The sequence below is a fragment of the Palaemon carinicauda genome, chromosome 4, assembly GCF_036898095.1.
Source record: "Palaemon carinicauda isolate YSFRI2023 chromosome 4, ASM3689809v2, whole genome shotgun sequence".
Lineage (NCBI taxonomy): Eukaryota > Metazoa > Arthropoda > Malacostraca > Decapoda > Palaemonidae > Palaemon > Palaemon carinicauda.
In genome coordinates this window covers 80,692,627-80,702,648 of record NC_090728.1, presented here as the reverse complement: position 1 = coordinate 80,702,648, position 10,022 = coordinate 80,692,627, and the positions used below count along the sequence as shown (strand labels likewise).

Below are 10,022 nucleotides of genomic sequence, written 5' to 3'. Positions count from 1 at the left end.
GTTACCTATGTGACATTGTTTTGTGTTACATGTTTGACACAATTTAATCATAAGAGTTTGAGAGCCCATAAGCTCTACCTCAGTGTTAGTTCCATGTCTTATCACTGCCCATGTTGATAGTCAAGGGCAAAAGGAAGCCTCTTCATGAACCTTTTCAGGAGTTTGGAAGCTGGTCAGAGCAGTTCAGCTCTTGACATCAAAAAATGTCGGGGGTGAGTGGAGGATTGCTCTGTTTGAAAGATTTTTCCAGGTATATGTTGATTTTTTGCCCCATCTACAGTATTTACCAAAGAGTTCAGAAAGGGTAAAGCTGTAAAAAAAAAAAAAAACTTTTTTAAGTACCAATTTGTGAGGGATTGCTTATCTTGTGGCTAATTAGGACAATGCAGTCCCTCTTTGAGTGAAAATAGAACTTTCAGAAATTTTCTGTATTAAACGGTGGTGGTTGTGGTAGTGAAATACCTCTTCTGTTCAGTGCAAGAGTTCTCCAAGGTGTTAGGGGATTTGCCAAGTAAAATAAATCAAATTTTCAGTGATCTCGGAATAAAATATGCTCAAAAACAAAAAACACACATTATGCTCATGAAATAGAAATATGCTTCATGATTACATCAAAGAAAGTTTCACTTCTTTTTGCATCAAGTGACTTCTCCCTTCTTCATATGTAATTAAATTACATTAATTGTATCAAGAGCAGATTTCAAGGAAAGGAGTTTTGTCCAGATTTCTCTCACCATGGAAACTGTGATACAAGGATTCAGAGTGACAGGCCAGCTGCGAGAAAGCTACCAAGCAACATTTCTCTTGTGTTGTCAATCCTAAGCAAGTCCGTCCTTGTACGCTCTGCTGCAGTCAAAATGGAATTTCTTGGCAGAGGTGTTGTTGGCTGTATGTGTTAGAAGTGGCATTTCAGTTTGGTTTCCTGGTCAGTGTGATCCAGTAAGCCTTATTGAGGTACTAGATCTTAAACAATACAGACCATTTTATGATGTGCACACTTCTATTAATATTATCAGTCATAGAATGACTGCAAATTTTGTAAAATGTAACTACTACTTTGTTTTTTGATATTTGTAAAGCTGGAAATATTTCTAATTCTGTTATTTGCAGAATGAGGCCTTTTTCACAACCAAAGAAATACTGATTACTCCTGTGTTCCCATTTATGGCTCAGGTAACTACTGCACTTTACCAAATACAGTTTTGGGAGAAGTTGTTTCCTATTCAGTAATGGCATTAGCATCAAATTGGTTTATGTAACCATGTTCTGTATTCACATATGAAAAGTTTTTAGGTGTTCATGGGAATATTTTCTTGGTAATACAGAAAAATTGTAGAAGTATGATAAATAATTGAAAATTTTATGTTGCATAAGTTAGCTTGAAATGTATCCAAGTAATGTTCCCAAGATTACCAATTTGCTTGATGAAAGGATTTAAAATGTCCATCAAAATATGCTGTAGTACAAACCACACGTTTGATTGATTGAAATTTGTGAGGGTTTTGGAAAGCTTAATGATCTCATATTTCTGAATATTAGAAAGTCATCTTTAGTCCACTGTTTAGCCAGTACAGACTGGGTGACTTTGCTGGTCCTTCTATTGAAAGCATGGCTGTTATAAAGAGAGAGAATTCTTAGTCACTCATCTCAAAGCTTGAGTCTGTTAATAATTAATGATAAGGTTGGAATCACTTAACTTAAGCCATTTAATAGCAAGATGTGTGCAATAGGTGACTAAGAATTGAAAGGAAGTGGGTATTCCTTTGAAATCTCCCTCTACAAATCAGCTTTGCTTTTTCAATACTCTGTAATAAAACTTTTTAATGGGGTATCTTTGCCTCTCTTATCTGTCTAACCAAAGATGGCAGGACTTCTGCTTTTCTATTTAATATTGAAAAGGTAGGCAGGCTTTTGTTTAAATAATTTAAATACATCTTTGCAGTACTTTTTAAAGGGTTTGGAGAAGTAAAGTCATACCTTCTAAAGTAGAGTAAGAAAATACTGTAAAGGCAGAAGTATTACAGGTTTACTCCTCATTGAGGAGGTCAGCTTCAGGATTTTGCATTTTTCTGGTTATGAATTTACTTTTCCAAATCTCTTCAATTACTGAAGTCATGGAGATGTGACTGCTAGTGCAGCTTTAGAGCTTGAAATGAGGCACTAGAGGCTCAATGGTCTATATTACTTATTAGTTTGTCCATGAAGTTGGCGAAGGTCTGTGCCAAGGATTAATTATTTTGTTTTAGAAGTTATATTGTTTCTGTGATTCTCTGTGGTAATTTTGTGTACGTTTTGTTTTTTTTGTGATACTAATGTGATTTTTTGTCCATTTATGTATACAGTACTTCTTGTATATATAGTGTAATGAAAAGTGTTTTGTTGTTTTCATTATCAAGTCTGTAGTGCTCAGGTCTTTCAAACAGGATAGTGGCAAGTGGTCTTCCTAAAATCATTAATATAAATTATCTATTGGTTTCTTTACATAAAAATCCTCCAAATTGGTGCCTTTATGTAAGAATAGTTGAGAGGAGTTCAGGTAACTCCTCCTCCATATATAAAGTTGTTTCTTTGTTGTGCTCAAATTAATGTGACTCTTACCAGTAGTAATTGGTCATAATTCTTAACCTACTAATATGATTTGTCTATAATGTACTGTAACAATGTTGGAGCTGAAATTTGTTCCATTACTATTGCATTTTCTGTATAAGAACAACAGTGTATCATAACAAATACAGTGTAATTGCAGATGTTGGTAATCTTAAATGACCGTCACCTGGTAATCTGAGTTTCAGTATTCATAATCGAATTATGAAGAGTACTAATCAAGGGGGCTACTTGGGAGTGGATTTTCAGTAATGTTTTAACATGAAGTTGGGCCTTGACAGTATGAGATGTCTTCCATGTAATAGGACAGTTAACTTGGTTCAGTTGATCTGTTAGTTGACTGATCATAATCAGCAAAAGTTGACCAAATGCACAGAAAGTTTTGAGTGGTAATTGTGTTGCATAAAAGATTTTGGTTTGACATGGATAAAAAAGAACAAGCTTTCTGCAAAACCTGGACCAATGTTCATTGACCTTTACCGCAGGGGACAGCTCCATATGTGTCCACTAATCAAGATTCCTTCCAGTATAGTATGTAGGGTGAAATATACACCCTTCAAAAGTTTACTAAATTTGAGTTTCCTGTAATGTAAGATTAATCTTCCATGGTTCTGTATTGTAATCTTCCATGGTCCTGTTCTCACTACTGTTTTAAGTGACCAGAATATTACCACAGGTCAGTTGAAACGGAGAATTATTTGTCATAGCCTGAATATGGTTAGATTATGGCATTATCATCCTACTGACTCATTCAAGACATGTATATATTATAGTTTAAGGTGTTATAAAAGTAACTGTGGTAGTCAAGTTTAAAAAAAAATCTGTGCAGTACTATGATGTATAAATTAGCATCATTGACTCTCATGGTCTTTCATTTTTTGCAGTTCTTGTTGTAAATTTACTTGCTTTTTGTTTATAATAAAGAATCCATTATGAAAATTACTTTTCCTCTATTTGTACAATATACAATTGCATCTTTCATATAATATTGGCAGAAGATTGGTGGTAAATGTCATATCTAAGCCTTATACAGTATTCTGAACAAGGTGTCAATGGCAAAGGGTAAAACGATGTCTGAAACATTTGGGGAATGTGTGTTCAATAGTTAGGCTGACAACAATCAAGAATTAAAATATTTAGAAATTCTTGGAGCCTCTTGTACATGGCTTACCTGATAATGCCTTGGAGTTTACAGAAATGGGAGTTCCATGAGAACATCATGAGGCTTATTTTCTTCCTTTATATTATACTGAAAATAAAATCCTATGCTCTGAAACTTAAGTCAGATCTACTTAAAAAATGATAATGCATTAGTCACAATAAACAAAGTTTATGTAAATAAATTTAGACCTATATAGAAGTGAAAAAAAAAATGAGCAAAAAAAATATTAAATTCTTTAAAGTATTATATGTATTACAAAGTAAAAAAAAAAAAAAAACTTAGAAAAGAGAAAATTAGCCAGCAGTTATTAAACTTGTAAATATAGTATGTATTACAAAGAAAAATTAAGGGAATGGTAAGGAGCAAATATTACAAAAATCATGAATTTGAAGCCCCCTTACACACTAGGGGCAAATGCGTAGTGAGCAGACACATCAATTCTGCTGCTAAGTGGTGATCACGAGTGTAGATGACGTTATGGGCGAGGAAACCACGGGCAAACCATTGAAGTGCCCATGCTTGTTGTTGAGGCACTGGGTGGGCGCCTGACTAAGACGACGTTGCCTGTCACGGCTCTGAATGCACTCTGCCCAGCATCTGGCCCAGGTCATTGTTCGCCTACCTATGCCTACTGCCTGCATCGAACTGTTTGATTTGGCAACACCATTTCAATGTGAGAGAATTACGGGCAAATCGGAGTGCCCGCCCTGCATTTGCCCCTCGTGTGGAAGGGGCTTTAGTAGACGTGACTTTAGTTAGGGGATTAATTTATGGTCAAAACATTGTAATAATTTTAAAAGTGAAGAGGAAGGATTAAAGTAAAAGTAGGGACAATAAAGATTAAGGTTTGTCCAGACTAGTGGGCCTGATTGTCGGGCATGCCTGACAACGGGCACATTTGATGGGTAAACAGTCTAATTAGCTGAATGCCTGATTGGTAACGTCTCTGCCTGGTGTTGCCAGTCGGGGGTTCGAGTCCCGCTCAGACTCGTTAGTGCCATTAGTGTCTGCAACCTTACCATCCTTGTGAGCTAAGGTTGGGGGGTTTGGGGGAGCCTATAGGTCTATCTGCTTAGTCATCAGCAGCCACTGCCTGGCCCTCCCTGGTCTTAGTTTGGGTGGAGAGGAGGCTTGGGTGCTGATCATTAATATATGGTCAGTCTCTAAGGCATTTTCCTGATTGCTAGGGCAATGTCACTGTCCCTAGCTTCTGCCATTCATGAGCGACCTTTAAACCAGTCAGTGCCCGTTGGCTTGAGCTCCGACCCTGCCGAACACATTTCTTCAACGTGAGCTGTCAATTGCCTTCACCTGGCCCTGTCTCTAGCTGTGTATAAATTGTCCAGCTGTTACATCCACATTTACGTCGTGCAGTAGGCTGTCCAGAAACTTTTTCCTTTGCTGGCCTCTTGCTCTTCTCCCCTCTATCTTTCTCGTCAGGAACAAAAGTTTGATTTTTTCTCTTATTAAATGTCCTAGATATTCCATCTGCTGCCTCCTTATTACTTTAGAAGTGATCTCTTTGGATTTACTCTTCTCAATACCTCCTGATTTGTTAATATCTCAGTACATGTCATCTTTAACATTCTTTTGTTAAACTATAATTTAGCTGCATTTATTTTATTTTGAAAGATCGCAGAGCCATAAGTAAGCATGGGCCATCCATTGGTTTTCGGTGCTCCAACTCGTCTGAACCCCTACCCTATTGTTTGTCAATAGAGTTTTTCATACTATTGAATGCATTTTTTGCTCTTAGTATTTTTTATATTTATTGCATCTTGCATTATGTATTATTATACTACCCATTTGTTTGTTTTAATGTTGCTCTTTCCATTACTATGTTGCTATTTGTAGGTTCCAGGTTTTTTATGCTGCTACCACCTCTGTTTTCTTCATGTTGGTTTTTAGTCCCAAGTTCTCACTCTCGCTTTTTACCGTGTCAAGAAGTGTTTGCAGTTTCTCTTCTGAGTCTGCTATTATCACAGTCATCTGAAAATCAAATATTATTTATATTTTCTCCTCCAACTCCTATTCCTTTCATTCTTGATTTACTTCTCAGTATGATTTCTTGATATATAGAGGATAGGTCTGGTGATATCACACATCCTTGTCTTGCTCCTTATTTTATTTCTGTTTTTGGTGTTAAATTATTCTCAATGTTATCTGCATCTTCTCAACACCAATAAAGGTTGGTAATTAGCCAAATGTCCATGCCAGTAATATTTAAGCTCTTTGAAATTTCTATAAGTTGTAAGTGTCTTAATATATCAAATACATTTTCATAGTCTATAAAACATACAAAGATATATTTCTGTACTGTTATTGCCCTCTCTGTTAACATGTTCATGTTGAATACAGTATTGCATTTCTGGCACCTTTCCCTTATGTAAATCCATACTGTTCTTACCTGGATTTCAACTAATGGATTTATTTTACTTTTTATTCTATTTATTACTACTATCAATATTGTTTTTGTTATGGTCCTGTGGAGACTGAACTCTACAGCGTTTGGTTTCTCGGGGATAGCAATGAAGATGGATCTGTAAATCCCATTTGGAATGTATTCTGTGTTATATATTTTGTTTGCGAATTCTACAATTTTGCTTAGTCCAAAATTCTCACTTGCTTGTAGCATTTCTATTGTTACCCATTATGGCCAGGGCTTTTGACTAACTTTTCCATTACACTTACTATTTCCTCATCTAGTTTACCCATAATGGTTTTCCCACCACCTAAGTCATTGTAACATGGTTCAGAATTGCAATGGCTACCACTATTTATTGAACGAAACCACTAACATACATGTTGATTCAACTTTATCCTCAAAATCCATAGTTATTGAAAGTAAGCCTGAAGTGTTACGAGAACAGTTAAACGGAAAACAAAATGTAAGCCATTACTGCAGAGGTAGGGAAACGTGGTGTTTCCTTTATAATGGATGACCAAGAAAAAAAAAGATGCACATTACTTAACCAATTTAGGCGTAATTCCAAGAAATGGAAACTCAAAAGTCAGAAGCAGGGAGTGAGGCTCCTTACACCCATAGATTATGGTTTTTTCATGACCTGACATTCCTCATTGTTACTGATATAATAAGACCTTCATTATCACACAGACAGAAGCTACTAACCGAGGATACTGAAGATTTGTCTGCAGATACATCGGATACTGAGGAACATACCCATGGGCTCTCTCTCTCTCTCTCTCTTACATATGTTTTACGAATGGGTAACATGGCAAATAGTAAGGCTAATGTGAACAAAATATCATGTCTTGCATTCAGCTAGTAATAAAAACTTGAAAAAAAATTGTTATTAAGGAAGACATAATTGTTTATTAAAAACAATATGAAACATAAATACAACTCAAATGACTCAGTTTGAAAAAGAAACTTAAAAAAAAAAAAAAATAACTATGCCCAAGTATAGGAGGTTCATAGTAGACTCCTATTATGTTTATATGCATTTTGTAGAGTTGAGCCGGCATCCTCGAGCAAGCACGCCTATCTGGACAGGTTTGTTGATAATAATGCGATGCTTGTAATCATTTACAATTATTAATCATCCTTATTGCCTGGTTTAATTGCTTCGCGTTCCACTTGATCAATTTTGTATCGGATTTATATCTACTCCCTTTGGCACTATTTGACATAGTTTTTTTCCTTGTGTATATAATTTGAATGAAAATTTTGCAATTATGCAATGTTATATATCAATGGAAAGAGAATTTTTTCAGCTATACGATAAATCTTTTTGTAAAATCATATCTTCTATAATTTTTTGTTCCAACGCTCGATACAAACCTTACACTATTTATTGGGATTCTCTTTTGGCGAAGCTGGAAGACTAACCATAAGACTTTTAAATGAGGGGCAACTACCAAACCTGATCGTTAGCAGGGGGATTGAGGGGTAGTGAGGGTTGCCAGCTACCCCATTCATTCGCACACCCATGTGTCTAAACCCCTTTCTCTTTTGGCTTTGAGATAGGACATCTTTGCTCTCTCGCCTTCTAACAGACTTTGCCATTATAATAATTCTCAACTCAATTTTCTTTTCAGGTGTGCGTGTGTCAACTTCCTGCCGTCCTAATGCAAACCTGCCTTGGGGCCTGAAGGATGCTCTTGTGGTATCTTTATGTCCTCTGTCGAGACCAACCCCCATTCGTTGCGTCCAGCCTGCCGTGGACGGCAATATGACCAGGGTAACACATGCGAGGAGTCGTCTTCCTCCCAGCGGGAGAGGTTTGGGCGATGGCGTAAAAAGAGGTCTAAGAGAGATTCCTCTCCTTCAGTGTCTTCTTCGAGGGTGAAGAACTCGGACCTCTTCCTTGACCCCCGATCTCTTCCCGAAACTCTTGCTTGCTCGGTCTCTCCTGAGGATCGGTCGAGTAGGAGCGTTGACCAGCTAACACCAGGGAAACCCCGGGATTCCGGGAATGAAGCTGCTTCCCCTAGAGAAGCAACTTCGTCCCCGCCGTCAGGGGAGTTTTTGCAGGTTTGGTTGTCGCTAGGGATCTCTGCGCCGCCTTCGAAGGACGTTCTATTTGAGCTTTTTCAGCGGGGGCCACAGAGGAAACCTTCTGCTTCCTCCAAGGTAGAAATTCTTTCTCCCTCGCTCACTGGGGTTGATGTGCTTGCTGTCGGTGAGGTTTATCTCTTGCCCTCTCCTGCTAGCCCTTTGCAGCATGATTCCCCTTCGGAGGATCGCCGCCAACAAGACCAGCGCGCCTGCTCGCCACCCCAATGCTGACCTGCTGCGGACAACGAGGGTTCTCGCCACCTCAGGACTTCGTCTTCTAGGGACCGTAATCCGCTTCACCTATCCAGAGGTTTGCCAATGCCCGCCATCAGGAAATAGCGCTCCCCTTCCAGGGATCAACGATCTTCCCCCCACTCTCCTGCTCGTGATTGCCGCTTGCCTTGTGATAGCCACGTTCCAACTTGTGATCGTCACTAATCATCTCTTGATCGTTACTCGCATGTTCTAGCCATCTCCTATCGAGGTGGTCCCGCTGGAACTGATGCCAGTTTCCAGACCACTGGAAGAAGACTAGGAGCCTTTCGCAAAAGAGGCTCAGACCTCTATGGGATGGCAGAAACCCTCCAGAGCTTATGTGCTGGTAAAATTTCTGCCGCCTCACAGAGAGTCTAAGGACACAAAGACCATGCCAGAGAATGCTAAGGCAAGAGCAGCTCTTCCTCAAGAGAAGGTTTGTAGGTCTTTCCCTACAGCTCCTATTAGTGGAAGCTCGGAGGTGGATGATGACTTAGATATGGAAGACGAATGTCTCCCTAGGGATGCTAGCCCAATGTCTAACTCTGAAGCAGAACATAGAGTCAGAGTGAGCCTTCTGGCAAGTCCGTGAAGGCCATCAATGGGTTGGCTGACCCGGAGAAGGCTCCTCAGGAGGGCAAAGGACACGTTCCTAGACCATGTCTATGGTACCCAGAGACCTCCTAAGACAGTGCTACTTTGCGCCGGTCAGAGAGGGTGACGGCGCCCAGAAAGGTGTTCTCTCAGATTGCCGGCTCCTCTAGTTCGCTTCGAGCGGGCTCATCCTCAAAACTCCTCCCACCACCATTTGTCCAGCATAGGAGGTATTACGAGGTATTGGACGAGCCCCTTCCGGCTTTGCCTCTGAACTCCTCTGTAGTCTCTCTCACAAGAGGCTTTGTGGGCTCTCAGCCTCCTTTTCTGTGTCTGATATCCTAAACATCGAGAAAGTTGCAAAGTACGCCATGCAAGCTACCCTGCGGATGGATCTGTGGTTGGGATCAGTGGGCTACTTGTTAGAACTAAGGACTGGTCCAAGGATTCTACAATGAATTCCATGGAAACCTAACTTTTACCTGACACCCGCTCCATAGAATTCCTCGCCCACCAGGTTGTTAACTTGTGGGTAAACACTATTCTCAGACAACTGGATACGGTGATCGAGAGGTTCCATAGGCAGGTCCCCCAGGCTGAGGTTACTATGCTCAGGAATGCTGCTCTGGATGGCTCTTCCTTGTTCAAGCTGGAAGAGGTCGAGAGGGCGACTGAATGGTGGAGGAAGTCCAACCAGGACTCCCTTCTCCATAGGGCCTTGACATCCAGGCCCTATAGCAAGATTCCAACAGCGCCTAGGAAACAGCCGCAGACATCAAAACCCTCGACCAGTAGGAGAGCAGGGTCTTTTAATTTCTGTTTGATGACCTGGGGAAACACTTACTACCTGCCGTAAGTATGTACTGTATATGCATTAACAATATTTAA

General features: G+C 39.5%; 1 protein-coding gene across 1 annotated transcript in view; it reads left to right on the top strand.

The window, feature by feature from the left end:
• LOC137640030 (serine/threonine-protein kinase PLK2-like) overlaps window positions 1-3,546 on the top strand; it is a 51,444-nt gene extending 47,898 nt beyond the window's left edge. The window contains exon 9 of the mRNA XM_068372398.1: window positions 1-3,546. This exon is cut by the window's left edge and continues 732 nt beyond it. The gene's annotated coding sequence lies outside the window, so the exon portion shown is untranslated.
• The last annotated feature ends 6,476 nt before the right edge of the window (window positions 3,547-10,022 follow it).